General features: G+C 45.9%; 1 protein-coding gene across 5 annotated transcripts in view; it reads left to right on the top strand.

The window, feature by feature from the left end:
• LOC140259253 (uncharacterized) overlaps nucleotides 1-16,014 on the top strand; it is a 29,787-nt gene that overhangs the window by 4,712 nt on the left and 9,061 nt on the right. Inside the window, exons 1-3 of one of the 5 annotated variants that reach the window (XM_072350387.1) lie at nucleotides 8,698-8,740; nucleotides 9,051-9,116; nucleotides 11,220-11,353. The gene's annotated coding sequence lies outside the window, so the exon portion shown is untranslated. Of the gene's footprint in view, nucleotides 1-8,697; nucleotides 8,741-9,050; nucleotides 9,117-11,219; nucleotides 11,354-14,740; nucleotides 14,794-15,802; nucleotides 15,927-16,014 lie in introns of those variants that run through there. The other 4 variants (XM_072350388.1, XM_072350390.1, XM_072350391.1 and 1 more) reach the window with 4 other exon arrangements.

Below are 16,014 nucleotides of genomic sequence, written 5' to 3'. Positions count from 1 at the left end.
ATTGCTTCCATAAAGCGAATGCACTGCTGACCGCATGCATAGGCCATCCATCACTTTGGGGCTATGGAGAATGGTGGTACCTGGTTGCAGCAGCACCCACAGCTCAGCACAGAGAGGGCTGAAGCCTTCTTTGCTTTCAGAGAAAATAGCAAATCGTCTGTGGGACTGTTCCCCTATTGATGGCAGTGAGTTATGCTGTCCAAGCCTCCTGAAGCCCCTCAGCAATGAAGCCAGAGGGATGATGAGGTGGAACTTTTGTTGCATGCTCAACATGTCCTGGGGGTCTCTGAGGCCACTAAAGAAGTGCTGTGGCTGGGTCCAGCTTGGTAAAACAGTTCTGCTTCACCCTTCAGAGGGATTAGCAGGGGGAGGATCCTGTTTCGTTGGGCTTCTGCTGCTTTCAAAGAGTCAAGTTCATCTCAAGGACATGGATGTGCAATCAATACTTTGCTCACCAAAACAAAATGTTCTCTGCTGACTGCCTTGCTGACTGCCTTGCGGTCGCTGGTTATTAGGGTGATTTATTTGAATGAGTTGTTCGTACTTTTCAAAAGGTGGTGCAGCACTGTGGGTTAACATTCAGCACTGGTTGTGTCAAGTATCTCTAAGTAGTGGTTTCTGGCAAGAAAAGGCAGTGCTGTGTTATTTATTGTGGGTCAACATTAGCTGTGTTGTAGCCCTTGCCTTGGAGCTGCTTTTGAGCTGCACAGATCACTGTCTGGATGGGTGCTCATGGGGCTTGGCTATTTCCCCCAGTGATGTCCTGCTCCTTGAGCTGGTGGGTGTTTATGTGAGCTGGAAAGGGGAATTCTGAGCTCACTGTCACTCCTGTACCTGCAGCAGCTTCCCAACCCTTCCAGGCTAGCTTAGGGGAAGGATAGCACCCTTGGGAGCCAGGAAATGGTGCTGGTTTTACTGGGTAGGGGATGGAGCAGAGGTTTCCATTGGAAAATGGGTGAACTGTTCATAAAAAAAGGTGTCTGTGAATGGCAACACCACTTGTGACTGATTCAGCAGTCTCTGGTGCATGCAGCTTGCTGCAAGCTGGGAGGGGGAAGCAAAGTTATAATGCAGGTGCTTAAAGCAAAAGAAAAAAAGCAGTAATGAGTCCTCTAAGTGGCCTGCTCTTCAGAGGTGAGGGACGTATCAATAACTGCCTCGTTGCTGTCTCTGCAGGGGAGCAATTAAGATAAATGCTGTATGACTTATTCCTCGGAGCGGCTCTGATGGGAATAAAAGAGCTGGCTCCGGGCGCGGGCAGCACCGTGGACAGCTCCGCTCCTTGCCAGGCGCGCTCCCGGCGCTGGCGGCCCCATTCGATCCGTTAATTAACGGAGCTCTGCCGGTGCACCCGGGCCTTGCAAGCAAGGATCCGTGACCGGTCTTGCTGCAATTTATACGAGGATTTAAAGGGTGCGGATAGAATGCTAGAGATCTGCTTTAAACCCCTCAATTTTCAGCTCCTGGTCTGTTTTCAGCCTTGCTTCAGAGAGAACAAAATCAAAATGATTCTTCAACTCGGGATGCTTCTATTCTTCAGCGTTTTCCCCTTCTTTTCTCTGAGGCTGGAAATTGGATTTGGAGTTTTTGCCCTGAGTCTGCCCATAACAGAGCCCAGCGTGGGGAGAAAGGCTTCTTCTCCATGCAATTCATCTCTGTGGGGTCTGAGGGTTCAGGAGTGTTGAGGAGCAGCCAGGGCTCCCCTTGTCATGATGCTGTTGCCACAAGTGTATGGTAAGGGCTTCCCAGTGAGGAAGGTGTGTCTTCTGTTTTTCTGTAAGCCTTCTGGGAGTTAAGAGAAGTCAGTGCTTAACCTGGGATGCCAGAGACCTACTGGCTTCAGTACAGCACTGGGACTCACATATCAGTCACTGAGAGCACTGCTGGTGGCTGCAGCCCTCAGAAAGAGCAGGGAGCATCACCTGTGAGTGAGCTGTCTTCTGGTCTTTGAGCTTTTGCTGTTCCCCATCTCAGGTTTCTTTCATCCGCACACTGTGTCATGGTTTCAGTGTAATCCAACTTCAGGTCCCATGCCCATGTGGAAAGAAAAAAAAGCCAAACAGAAGTGCTGTGTTGCACTACAGCAGGATGCTGTTAGTTTCTTGCATTTGTGGTCATCTTGGGATGCCGTTTACTCTCAAACTTGTCCATGAGCACTGAGATGTGAGCAGGGATATGTTTTCCTGCTGGTTACTAAGGCACCAGTGCATGGCAGAGCTATTGGGGGACTCTCCAGCAGAGGTGTAAGGGGGAATACTCCAAAAGGATTAGCATAAATGGTGAGAAAGAGGAGGTTATCTGCCCAGATAGGTGGAAAAGCAGTGGGTGTGAGTCAGTAGGCAGAGATCTGCTGCTCTCCTGACCCCTCAGCCACAATGGGGTGTGCAGGACACACATGCTGTGCAGGAGTTCTGCTTTGTCAGTTGCTGTTAAGCTGGCAATTGGCTCCTAACAACCCATTCAGGTGATAGGAATTTACTTCTCGAGTTTTTTATATCAGAAGTATTGCTTCTAAAAAGTTTGTTTCTGACGTTGCTGCATTCACTTTGAAAACTGCCTTGTGACCGCACACAGCATTGCAGTGGTGTTAATGCATCCACAGAAAAGCAGCACAGAGTCCTTTGGGGAAGCTTGGCTGTGTGCAATATATTCCAATATCTCTAAGCAACAGCTAAACGTGTCACTTTGTCTGCTTAAGTGGCAGAGCTCATCTGGCCTAAAAGCCCAATCATCGGAGGGTTATGGAGTGCAAATTGCTGCCGAATGAATTTGCTGCTTTGTTTGCTATGGTTCCCCCTCCCTGCCTGTGTTGTGACAGTAAAATGACTCATCTTCATGTTAATCTCATGTTTTAGAAAAAATGTTTTAATATTTTGTACAATGTTCATTGTTTAGATTAAGTAGAAAAAATAAAAAGGCTCGAGATCTGTCTTCCAGCACGACGTATTCCAGGGTGGTTGCACAGAGCTGCACCTTTCTGCAAATGCTCTTCAGACCAACCAAGAAAGTGGATTATGAGGCTTAAGATACTGTCAATTACTCTAAGTGGGGAGAGGAGAAAGAGTGGAAAACAAGAGGCTACATTTGAGTGTAGCCCAACTTGATTCTGTGAACTATAATCACTTAGAACAGCTCATCTTTGTGGTTCATGCTAGGCTGATCTATTTAAATAGGTTATTGTAACTCATACAGGCAAGTACTGCTAATGAAAATTAGGTTTGTGAGAGTGTGCTCCTGGTTGGAAGTTTCAACGTGTTGGAGCAAATGGAAGTTGTGTAACAGAGGGTGAACTTCAGTGGGAAATGGTGTGTTGTGAAACGCAGAGCAAAAGGAAAGTGATGAGGCATCGCTGCAAATGAAGGTTTCCAGCTGGCAAAGCTGTCTCATCTGCACTCTGTTGGCATGGATGGAACAGGGGTATTTGGCTTCAAGTGAGGGTGAGGATGGATTTAGTGTGGTAGAAAGACAAAAAGAGCAGTGAATGTCAGTCAGGAGGACATGACTTTTCTTCCTTGAAAACTGTGGATCCCAAACCCCTGACAGCCCCACAGCAAATCCTCCTGAATGAAATAAAGCTTCATGTGTGGGAACAGCATCTCCCCTTCAGAAATCCTACTAATGTGATTTCATGTGAACGGTCACCAAAGGGAAAGTGTTTCTGATTCTTGTGGAGGAGAAGCAATTGGGAGGTAATAGCCTTAAGCTGTGCCAGGGGAGGCTCAGATCAGATATTAGGAACAATTTCTTCTCTGAAAGAGCAGTGCTGCAGTGGCAAAGCTGCCCAGGGAGGTGGTGGGGTCACCATCCCTGGAAGCATCTCAGAGCTGTGGAGATGTGGCATGGAGGGATGTGGTCAGAGGGCACAGATGGGTGGGCTGGGGTTGGACTTGGAGATCTTGGAGATCTTTTCCAACCTTCATGATTCTGTGATTCTAAGCAGAATACAAAACAACACACAAATGTTATAAAACAAAACCTCTCTCTTCCATAGAGAACAATCTCCAAGCACAGAGCTCCTTGGGCTCTGCCTCCTGCCAGGTCTGCCATTTCAGACCAGAGCTACCTGCGCAGAAGGTATTCTAGGCTGGAAGGCTGCATTAGGACTGGATTGGCCATTCCATGTAATCCCAGAGATCCTCAGTAATTCCAGTGTCATTTTATTGACAGAGAGCACACGCGGGCTCTGAGATCTGCCTCCTCCTGCTTCTCAATTTCACTTGAAGGCGGCTGAAAATGACTCCCTTGTAGATGGCCCATTTCCACCAGCTGCTGCAAATGCTCACGGAGGCTCCTTGCCAGGAAGCTGATTTCTTATTATAAGAATTGCTTTCTTCTCGTAAATGCTAAGTGATGTGTTTCTCTGCCTCCGATGTCAGGAGTTACAGGAGCACATGCTGTACAGAAACACTCCCCAAGTGCATCAATAACCTTTTTGTGTTGCTTAGTGAGTACTAGATAACTGCCGAGCAGTTTCATGTCTCTGCAGGTTACTTAGCAATCGATTACACGTCTGTCCTCCAGCACATCCTAATTTACCAGGAGGATACAATGAGGTACTTGCTCTGCAATCAGGTACTGGCAATGCCCACTATCCAGTGGGTCTATGGGCTTTGCAATGCACAGCACCTGGCATTGGTCAGCAGCTGGGTTCAGCACAAATGGAGGCCACCGACATTTGCTTCTTTTGGTTGGTTGGTTTTCTTCTTTTTTTTCTCTTTTTTTCCCCCTTTTTCTTTTTCCCCTCTTTCTTTTTCCCACCAACCCATATCCCTCAGTGCTACATCTCTGTGTTTTCTGAACCCCTCCAGGGATGGTGACCCCCTCTGCCCCCCTGGGCAGCTGTGCCACTACAACACTTCTCTTTCAGAGAAGAAATGTTTCCTAATATTCAACCTGAACCAACCCCGGCACAGAAATAACCTGCGCTGGGGAAACACAGCACAAAGTGCTTGGATGAGAACCTGTCTCATAGGGTCCCACAAGCGCCATGAGTTGTTCATGGCCTGTGGCCGGGCAGGTTTCTCCTTGCAGCTGTGTGAGGCACATTTCCCCTTTCATCTCCCTTTCTTGGCAGGAAAGCTGGGACATCTTCCTGCTGGATTTTACAAGCAGGAAATCAATCGCTGGGAGGTTCCCGCTGGGAGATTTGTGTCTCATGAAATTCATGCCGGGGGCAGAGACAGGCTGGAAGCAGGAGACGACAGCTCCGTCTTCCTCCCCTCGGCTGCTTTAATTGTTTGTAATGACTTAATAAGCAGTGCTAAACAGGGAAGCTGATCCTTCCCTGCAGAAAACACAGGCATGAGGCATTTTATCAGCTTTCCTAGGGCTTCTGTTTGGAATCGTTGCTGTAATTTCTTCTCTACGGTCTCAGCCTTTGGAAATGGATAGAAAAAAAAAACTGCTATTGGATTCACGGTGTCAAGGCTGCAATTGCTGAGCCAGAACCAAATCCATGCAAGAATATTGGAGGGTAATATTATGGAGAAATGGCATCTTTGCATACCAGGGAGAGGAAGAGTGATTAAATACAAAAACCAATGTTTGCAGAAGAATGAATGGAAATAGCTGGGCAATTAGGCTGGAAATGAGGAGGAAACTTGTGCCCATCAGCAAGCGCAGACGTGGAGAGGAGATGGATGGAGATGCGCCCTGCATCCAGCAGCTCAATGGAGTAGGGCTCCAGACTTGGACTTTCTGCTTTTCCAACACTGGTGATTCTATGATTCTGTGCTTGGGTCATATTGATGTGTTTCTCTTTTCGAGGGGAGGTAGTCTGGAGTTCATTGCTTTTGTTGGATTTGAGTGGTGGTTCCCCAGCCTGCCTGCAGACCTCCTGATTCTCCCACTGCTCTTCACCTACAGTGTCTTCAGAGTTTTTCCCTATGCACACTGGAAGGTCTTTGCTGCCTCTTGGAGTTGTGCAGCTCAGGGGGAAGGAAACCTCTTCCCTTCTCATTTTCCTGCTACAAAGAATACTGCTCCTCTCTGAAGCAGCAAGAAGAAAAACTTTCTGTAAAGCTGACTGAGTCAAGCTGACTTCTCTTATCATTTGGAACAAAATAATGAAGTTATTTATGTTAAAAATAACTTTAGATTTTTGAAGAGGTCTTCTGAGAAAATATTTACCTTGGAGTGGGTATAAGGAAAAAACTCTTTGCTTCGAACCACTCAGAGCAGTAGTTTGTGGGTTTTTTTTTTTCCAAAGAATAGATGCAATTACATTTTCAGGATTTCAAAAGAATATATATTAAATGTAGTGTACCAAACAAGCTCCAGGTGATCTTCCCTTGCTGTCAATGACTGAATTACAGCACAAGGCTGCTGCCAGCTCTGTGGGACAAAGTGTTGCATTTGGACCATTAGAGGGTTTTTGACAGAAGCCTCTGCGGCACAAATAGTTCCTATCGTTCCTATCCTCAATCTATTCATTGGCTTCCTGCAGTATTCAACTCTTCCTGCAGTTCTTCAAACTGCTTTTCGTTCTGTTGCTTGGAAATGGTATTTCTTGGAAGCACACGTTGCTGCCCAGGAGCATCTCATGGGGATGTGGTGGGATGGGAGGTGGCCATTGGGCAGGGACCCCCAGAGCACAGCCGCTGCCCCATGCTGAGGCTGGGTCCCACCTCATCCCTCGTGTTCTTGCCTCTGGGTTTTGTCACAGCCTCGTGGGGCTGTGTGGGACTCGATGTGACATTGTGACATGCACCTCAGCATCAACAAGGTGACACTTTAATGCTGCTGCTGTCGGCTTGTCAGGCAGTGCCCACACACTGTCTGAAGGCAGTTGGGGAGGAAAAGGCAGAGGAATGCAGGGATGGAGTGCTGGATGGCACCATCAGTAGCTGCTGAGGAACAAGGACTGGGGCCCTGCCAGGGTCAGGCAGAAGGGCCAGCTCTCTGGGTATCCTGGGGCACATTGGTGATATACTAATAATCACCTTTGCACAAGGGGTGCAGAAGTATCAGTTTGTATGGCGAAAACAACCAGATCTGACGGTTCTTGCTGCACGTTACAGGAGCTGTGCTGATCTCACCTTGCTCATCTGCCAAGAGCAACATGAAAGTTCTGAACCTACTAATAGAAGTTATGCATAATCCAGGAGCAAAGCTTTGTAAAGTGTGTGTATTGTGAACGAATTGGCCTGAAGCTCTCCTGAGTGTTCTCTTCCTTTGTGTGGATGGGTTGAGCAGCCTGGTGCATTAGAGACTGCTTGGCTCCCACTACGACTCAGACAACCCGTGCAAAGCATTTCACTCTACATGCTATTGCTGGTGGTGAGCTGAGAGGTGGCAGGTTTACATCAGCTAGTCTGGTTGTCAAAATCCCTTCTGCCATCTCAGAGACAAAGCCCAGGCTGAAATGCTGCACAAGGGATTTGCACCCAGCCCATGTGTCAGGTTGAAGTGGATTCTTTTCCATTTATTGTGGCAAGTTCCAGCTCCTCCAACCTGGGAACTGCTTCCTTCCAAGCATCAGAACTAGCCATGTCATACCCCCAAAAATTGAAAAGATTCCTGGTTATTGCATCGGGAGCCTCAATGCATTTTTCTCATGGTCAGTGATGAACTCAGTGGAAATAATGATAGCAGCAAATAATAACCGAGTCAATATTCACCACTCACAATTAATCTCCTGCTTTGTACCTGCCTGTATCCAGCTCCCAGTTACCTTCTGGCCCTGCAGCTATCTGGAGTGCCGTGCTCAAGCAAACACAGAAGGGTAAACCTCGTTCTGCAGTGCTTTGAGCAAACAGGAGCACGAGGAGATGGAGTGCGTTTTGGGGCTGTAACAGCGCAGAATGCGGTAGAGCAGTTTTATGTTATCTGTAGAGGTTTGAAAACATTGTTCCCCAAGCAATCTGTCTCTCTCTCTTTTCGTTCTGCCATCATAAATTGTGGGAGAGAAAAAAAAAAAAGGGAAAATAGCAGAGGTTTGATTAAATTGCCTTTTTCAGTCTTAAAACGGTGTCAGTTTGATGCCTGATATTTTAGAAACTGGATTAGTGGCATCTATTTCATCCCACCAGAGAGCTGGATTTAAGGCTTCCAACAACAGACACGCTGGATGCGCAAGAGATGAGATTTCCATCCCTGGTATCTGATCACACTATTTTAAGCAGCCAGATATAGAAATGCACCGGTGTAAACAGCAACAGAGAGAAAATGTTCCATCAAATGGGGAAAAACAAGAAAATGGGGAGGTAGCTCTTTCTGAAGAGTTCTGATTGATTTTTTTAAGAGCACACACACACAAAAGGAAAGAATAAATGTTTAGTGTATTTCTTTCCTTGAAAGGTGGAGATATTTAATAGAAATGTGTTTTTGAGGCTGTTGGTAAGCTTGGTGTGATTTTAGATCTGGAAAGGAGGGAGCAAATGCTTTGTTTTTCTGAGATGCTGAACTTGCATGGGAATGGCAAACATCCCACGTTGTTCTGTAGTGTGGATGGAACAGCAGCGTGCCCAGGGCAGGGAAAGAAAGCTGGTGGGTCTGCAGCATCCACAGCATCACTCAGCATAGCTCTTCCCTTCTGCAAAGGTTTGTAACCTGAGGCACTCAAGGACTCCTGAGCTCTGTAGCTGGGGTAGTTAATCAATATAATTACCGACAAATGAACTTGCTCCTGTCCTCTGAGCACAGGTGTGATGGGTATAAAGGAACCCCAGGAACACTTGCTCTTAGCAGGGAGGGAGAGAAAAGCTGACCTGTGTGGTAATCAGGCTTCCTGGGGAAGAAGGTAAGGAGCAGTTAATGATGTGGGCTCTGCTTGGGATCGGTTACACTGTTAGTACTTGCAAGTGAGGTCCCTGACCTGCTGCTGTGGGCAGCACCAGCTGCACTTCACCCCCAGGACAGACACTAGCTCTCCCCTCTCCAGGTTTTGGCTTGCCCTGTTTTCTGATACTCATTTTCCTCTTCCTGTCTCCTCTGAGTTGCTGAACCTCCCAGGTGTGGCCCTGCTGATGCATGAGGCTTTATTTTGTGTCTGGTGCAGGATTATCATTAATAAGTCACTCTTCTCCTGAACTTTCCTCTCTTACTCCTAGATTTTTGTCTCACAGTGTGTGAAAGCATGGATTAGAAAGCCACCCAGTGGGCATGGAATGGTTCAGGTATGTGAAGGAGGCACAGAGGTGCTCCTTGAGCTGTCTCCTCCTCATCTCACTTATGTTATTTGGAGTATACACTTAGCTCTTCCATCATCATCTGGGCTTGTTTCTGCTGTGGGTATCATGCTTGCTATTAGTTAGCTGCTGCTTTTGTTGTTGTCTGTAGGCTTTTTTGGATCTGTTTCTTTTTCCTGCCTACATTTGCTTTTCATTGAGTTGTTTACCTCCGTTTTCTGCCTTGTTGAAGTGAGGTATTTTCTTTACCTTGTATTAGTGTTTTTTCTTGCATTCCTCATATTCTCCAAGCTCAACTTCTCACTTGCCTTGTGGCTGTTACGTGTCAGTTACATGAGTACCAGTTAATTTTCTGCTGCTTGCCTTTATCCTTAGTAAAGGGCTGTGTGGCTTTCTTGGGTTGAGCTCATCTCGTGTAAATGCCTTCTGAGATGCTACCTGGACAACTCCAGTGGGACAAAGCCTTGGTGCACACATTATAGGTGTACAGCAGTGACCCTCCATGCAAGGACAGGAATACCATTATCCAGCTTTTCCAGGACAAATTGGAGGCTTCTCGTACCCCATGCCAGCAAAATATTCCCCCATTGTAAGAGGGCCAGAAAGCTGCAGCCTATGCAATGAAAATCTCTGATTTATTATAATTAGCAATGCTTGTGTTACAGCAGGAATGAGGCTAAAAGGATGTGCGTAACCTGCCCCTCTTTGACTTCATACCAGTAACTATGACACTGGGAAGCTGGTCAGAGTGTAGTTGCTCTATCCTTAATTGTCCCCACGCAACTGTGGGTGATTAAATAAACGAGGCACGGCCAAGACCTTTCTCTCCTCTTATACTCGTCAAGCAATCATCACCCCATCATGCTTTGGCTTCAAATATCTCATTAGCATCTGGCTGACCTTGGCTTTACTCCATGCAGGGAAAGCTGGAGGGGTGGGAATGCAGGGGATGGTGTGAGGATTGTAGCGCAGTGACCAGTGCATCTGGTGCATTGAGGATGCTATAGAAATGTTGTGTGCGTGCGCTCGGAAAAGTGATGGCAAATGGATTAAATGGGAGTTAAAAAGCACGAGGGCAACAAACTATTGCTGAGGAAAATATGGAGATTAAACAAAAAAAAAGTGCCAGAGCCTATAATTAACTGTATTACTGGTTCGTGACTCTGAAAATAATTGGCTATGTCATGAATGCTAGAAGTGATATAAAATGCTGTTAAGTGAGAGCGGGCTTTTAGTGAATAGTTGGGTGAAACAAAGGAATACTGATTCTGGCAGAATTCTCATTCTAATTTAAGCAGGACTTCTTTCTTCTTTTCTCCCCTGAGATAATAGTCACATTGTATATATTGAAATACCTTCTCCATTAGCTCCTGCAGGAGCTGGATAAAGCTCTCATTCAGGTAAACTTTAATCCAACATGTCTGCATAGTAATAGGTTAAATAGGAGCCGTCAAAGTGTTGTAGGAGAGAGGATGTGCATAGGGTTGATACAACTAGCTCTCCTCTAAGTAGGAAGAGTAAATTAAGAGTTGGATGAGCTATGCGTTATGTCAGAGCAATTATAACGTCTGATATTCTGAGGAGAATGTTGAACTAAATTAAGCAGTCTGTCTTTATTGGAAGCCAGGCTTTAAGACAGGGTTCTGCTAAAGAGGACTTTGTAGACCCGGCTCCGAACAGAGCTTCATTGAAGCATTAAAGTTGGAAAGGATGATCAAGTTCAACTATCAACTCATCACCCTTGCAGAGTTTTATGGCCTTAGTTCTTGGGCTGTAAAACTCCTGTAAAACGAACACTGGAGTTGTAACTTCACAGAGAAGTTAGAACTTCACCTACCTGAGAAAGGTCCCTGTGGGTTTTGGAGACAGAAGCTCATCGCACAAGCCATTAAACTGCATTAAAACACCATTTGGTGGGATTTCCTCCCAAGCGCCAGTCCATCAACCTGACATGTTCTTTGAGAAGGAACAAACTTTGCAAGCCATATTTAAAAGAATTTCCCTGACAGGTTTACAGCTGTGAGGACGTTAATAAACCCAAATGGCCGTTCACCAGGCAGTAGCCACAAAGCAATTATGTTTTGTCTGCAGGCAGCCTAATGAAACCAGCAGTTAATGACTGAAGGTGAAGAACTAAAACCAGCCCACTGCTCCACAGAGGAACTTAATTTGCTCACTGGCCATCCTACGCTGAGTGTTTTCTTGAAGTGCTGGTTGATGCACAGGTAAAACTGCTATTCTGGAAGAGCAACGATGCATATTTTTGATGGAACATGCATGTGTGTATGCAGACGATACCTTCACATCACAAGGTCAGTGTTTCTGCAGGAGCCAGCAAGTGGGTAGACGTCTACTAATGTGGCATAGAAAGATGGGTGTGATTTTTAAATGTAGTTTAACATTGTAATGTTCACCTCTGATCGAGGCAGAAACCTCCTGTCCCAAACACAGCCTGTTGGTATCACAAATAGCAGAAGACTGAGGGGCACGCCAGTGATCAGGAGGTGGATGCAGAGCCCACAATCTGCTGCTTCCCATGGCTGAAATGGTGTTTTTTGGAAAGAATCCATCACTTTTATTGTGATGCTGGAGCTCTCAGAGTCTTTTCCTTTGTACAAAGAGGCCTGGAGCGTCATGCTGCTAACGAGCAAACTTGTTCCATTCTTCTTTCTCTCATCAGCAAGGAGAGGAGGAAGCCATTAGCCATCTGTGCAGGGGTAATTAAGGCACAAGCCTGGGCAGGCAGGCAGCACAGAGGGGCTTCTCTGACCCCTGGGATCAGTGCTGATTTTCTCCTCTGGGTTTCAGCACAAAGGGCTGGTTACTCCATGAGTGTCCCAAGCCCAGTACAGTTTTGCACAGAGGCAGCATGCACGGGCTCTGCTCCCTGCTGTTTCTCTCCTATCCAGCTGCTGGTTTATGCAGTCTGGGAGGTGGAGGTTTGCATCCCTTCCTGCCCCAGCTCAAAGCAGAGATCGCGGTACCAATGTGGATGCCTTGCCCTTTGTGTGAATACTGATAAATCTCTAGATCAAAGGTAATCTGGAAGCTGCTGTTTTAATTATAATTCTGGGTTGCTTTTGATGCAGCTTTCCACTGGTGGTGAGCAAATTGTTTTCTCCTTTCTTTGAATGGTCTGTCAGTCTTTCAGTGCGTAATGAACAGCAGCATCTATTTAATCTTCATTACACAAATTACTCTCTGACGTCTAGCCTCTTTAGGTTCTTTCTTCAGCTCTAATCAGCATGCTCACTTCTATATGCTTTTAATTATTTCCATTGCTTTAGCAGTGGACTTTTCAGCTCTGCCACCCACGTTTTGAGCCAGGTGCTGTGACTCACTTCATGGTGCAGGATGTTGGGATGTATGCAGCCCAAGTTGCTCTTCCTCCCTCCATGTACCTGCTAATGGATTGTTACGAACACTCCCAGTTGCTGAGCCCTCTCTCATGGCTCAATCTCTTTCCTGAAAAACTGGGTAAGTCAGGATTTAATGTTCTCTTAGCTGTGAGTCTGAAGAGTTCTGGGTATGTTCTCCTCATCTTGCTCAGTCCATGTGATCCACACACCCTGCACATGTAGTATCTTCTCTTTGGAAGATTTGGCTTGCCTGGCTGCTAGGATGCAGAGCTCTCTGGCTGTGAGCCTTTGGGCTCTCTCCTCTGCCAGATGCGCTTGCGTTCTTCTTCTTGCTTTCTTTCTCATCTGAAGGTTGTTTGGTTGAAGGCTTTGCAGGCAGGAAAGCATAAGAGGATTGCCAGGATGAAACAGGCTTGCCCTTGGGTGTGATTCATGAAGATTGGTTTTGAAATACTTTACATGTTAAATACATCTTAAATCAATCTCTAAAGTAGTTGATCTGCTGCTACCTACTGAGAACTGAAATCATCAAGTTTCTGGGCTTTTCTTGAGTTGAACATACTATTGCACATATAAAATGTGTGAATATTTGCTCACGGTGATCCTCTGGAAGAAACACAGTTGAGTGCCCAAAGGTACCTGGTTATGTTTTCCTCAGAGCTGTCATTAGATGAGCTATGTGGGATTCATTTCTTTGAAGGAAGGCTGGGAGGAGCAGCTGGTGCTGCCTTCAGCAGGCCTCTATACCTTGCAGTCTGACACAGTTGTGTTTCTGAAGAGCTTTATAACTTGTCCTTATTATGTCGTATGTGTGATTTAATGAAAGCATTTTTAATGAAAGACCCTTTCTGTACCGTAATTGCGCTCTTAATCTTATCTGAAAGCAGAGAACAATCCCTTCAGAAATGGTGTTTGAATAACATCTATTTGCATTTTCCACACACGGTGTCACCCATGGGAGCAGCTCTCCTTTTCAGAGAAGACAATAAGTAGATTCCTTTGAGTTAAAAGTGTTTCAGTGATGCTGTGTGGAGTAGATTTAAGAATCAAACTGTCTCGCTTCCCAATAGGGCAAAGAAAACCTTTCCTGGTCCCAAAAAAACAAGAAGTGAGCTTTCACTTAGCAAGTGCCTGAGACTTTATGCAGCTTGGTGCACGACAAATTGCACACAGCTGTGACAGCTGTCAGCAAAACGAGATGATCTGAGCAGGTAAGAGTTGGCAGGAGGTAAAAAAAATGGAAGCTTCAAGTCAACAGGATCCTGAATAATTGTGAGGAAGGCAGCACCTTCTATGAAGATGTCTCCTTCATCTTGAACCTTCAAAGAAGTCTTTTGTAAAGACTGTGGAAAACATCCTGCTTCTGAACAATCTGATTCTCCTAACTTGCTTTTTGCATTCAGAACTATGAGGTAAGAATGTTAAAAGAAGACTCAGCACAGGGTTTTCTGTGATGACCCTGGTAGACTTTTCATGTGCTCTTGGTTGGAGGGGGTCCAGAAGCCCCTTTTCCAGCTGACCTGAGCACTGGTGGAAGTTCCCCAACCCAGTGCAGGATTGGCCCCAGAACAAAATGTGTGTGTTGAATTGCATCCATTGGCAAGGTGAGAAGTGTGTCGTGGGTGGTTTTTGTTTTATTTTGATCTTTCACTGTGCAGGAGTTATCCTAATTGAATACAGCACTGTCTTCACTTGCATTAAGAGGTGATGATCTCAAGCTGCACCAAGGATGTTTCGGGTTGGATGTTAGGAAAAACTTCTCCTGAAAGACTAGTAATGCATTGGCACAGGATGCCAAGGGAGGTGGTGGGGTCATTGTCCTTGGAAATGTTCAGGAAACATGGAGAAATGGTGCTGATGAATGTGATTTTGGGGGATATGATGGGGATGGGTTGATGATTAGGCTCTGTGATCTTGGTGGTCTTTTCCAACCTCAGTGATTCTGTGGTTCTCATCTTCTGCTTCTCCCTTTACCTCCTTGTACTGTTGCACGCCCCTAGTAAGAAGACCTTGTTGGTTTCAGCCTTGTCACTTATCTCTCCCACTCATACATCCCTTTGTACTAATCCATTCATCCCTAAGAAGACCTCTATTACTGCAGTAATAGGCACTACTGCATCAGCATGTGTGACAAGTGGTGGATTTTTGCAGTCAACGTGTCAATTCAAACCGTGGCTGTTGTGTTTAAAAAGAAGAGCTCCATTCCTTCTTTTCTAGAGAAGAAATTAAGGAGAAACCTTTTCACGTTATGAACTGAGTGTGCAAGGCTGAAAAGGGTAAAGGTGGAGATGAGGTTGCCTCCTGAGGTGAGTATATACGTCAATTTATTGAATTAAAGAGCATATGCTTGCAGCTTTTGGTCAGCTACTAAAATAAGGTCACTGAGTAGGCAAGGTTTGTGTGGGGACACTAAGTAGGGCCATTGGTTTTGGCAGATCTATTCACACGAGTGCCCATTTGCCAGCTGCACAGTCAGGTCCTGGAGAATTGTTTGCCTGAGGGTGATTTACCTGTTTTCCTGATTTTTACACTTGTTGCTGCAAAGCAGTTTGCTGTTGTCTGTGCCCTCTGGCTCAATGGGACCACTCTTAGCCCCATGCAGTGACATGGCTGGGACTCGTGTAATGCCAACCCACTGTGTCTGCAAGGGCTCAGTGCTGCTTCTTTGAAATGTGATGTGGGGAGAGGGAGGGGGCAGTACAATGAATTATTCAGCAATATCACAGACTCTATGAGAAATAACTGTAGTTATGCGAAGTGAAAGCAAAATATTTCATGAGTTTTGGTGTTCAACATTCTCTGCCTGGGGATGTTGTGGTGCAAAGTCCCCACTGCACTTAGTGTGGTACCATGTCCAGAAAGGAAAAAATAGATGGAAGGAGCAATGCTGCAGCCAAAAGCGCTTTGCTGCATGAATCCCATGGATGTGGCTAGAGGCAGCGCTCTGCTCACACCCATGGGTGCTCATGTCTCCAAGTGCCACCCAGCTGGTCCCTCTTGCACCCAGCACCTCCTTGGTACTTTCCCATTAGCAGCAGGTTGAGAATCCTGACCTGTACAGGGTCATCTCTATAGTCTTCATTAGCGTTTGTTTCCTCAGCCTTAATGGCATCAGATAACTTCCTTTTATAGCTTGGGTTATTCCTTGTGGTCTCCCATCTTTACCCAGTGAATACTGGCAAAAAAGGGCTAGAACGAAATAAGGTTTGGGGAATATTTAAAATGAATTCTCATGTTTGACGGCTCTGCTTTGCATCTATTTAAGTTTCTTTCCACCCCCACCCCCTCCTTTTTGTGTGTGTGTTTCTCCCTGTTTTGTCTGTTTTGCTTTTTTTTTCCCCCTATTTTTTATGCTAGCTGTATGCTATCTCCCTGACAAGCTCACAAAAGAAGCCTAAGGAACCAGCCAGCCAAGCAACAAGCCAGCCAAACAGATAAGGTAACAGATGTAGAGCACAAAGATCAAATAAATACATACAACTCAGGAAATAGGCTTTGCAGTGCAGCGCAAAAGCTCAATAGCTGAA

Source organism: Excalfactoria chinensis, chromosome 15 (genome assembly GCF_039878825.1).
Source record: "Excalfactoria chinensis isolate bCotChi1 chromosome 15, bCotChi1.hap2, whole genome shotgun sequence".
Taxonomy (NCBI): Eukaryota; Metazoa; Chordata; class Aves; order Galliformes; family Phasianidae; genus Excalfactoria; species Excalfactoria chinensis.
The sequence above is the reverse complement of the archived record's forward strand: the minus strand, read 5'-3'. Positions and strand labels throughout refer to the sequence as shown.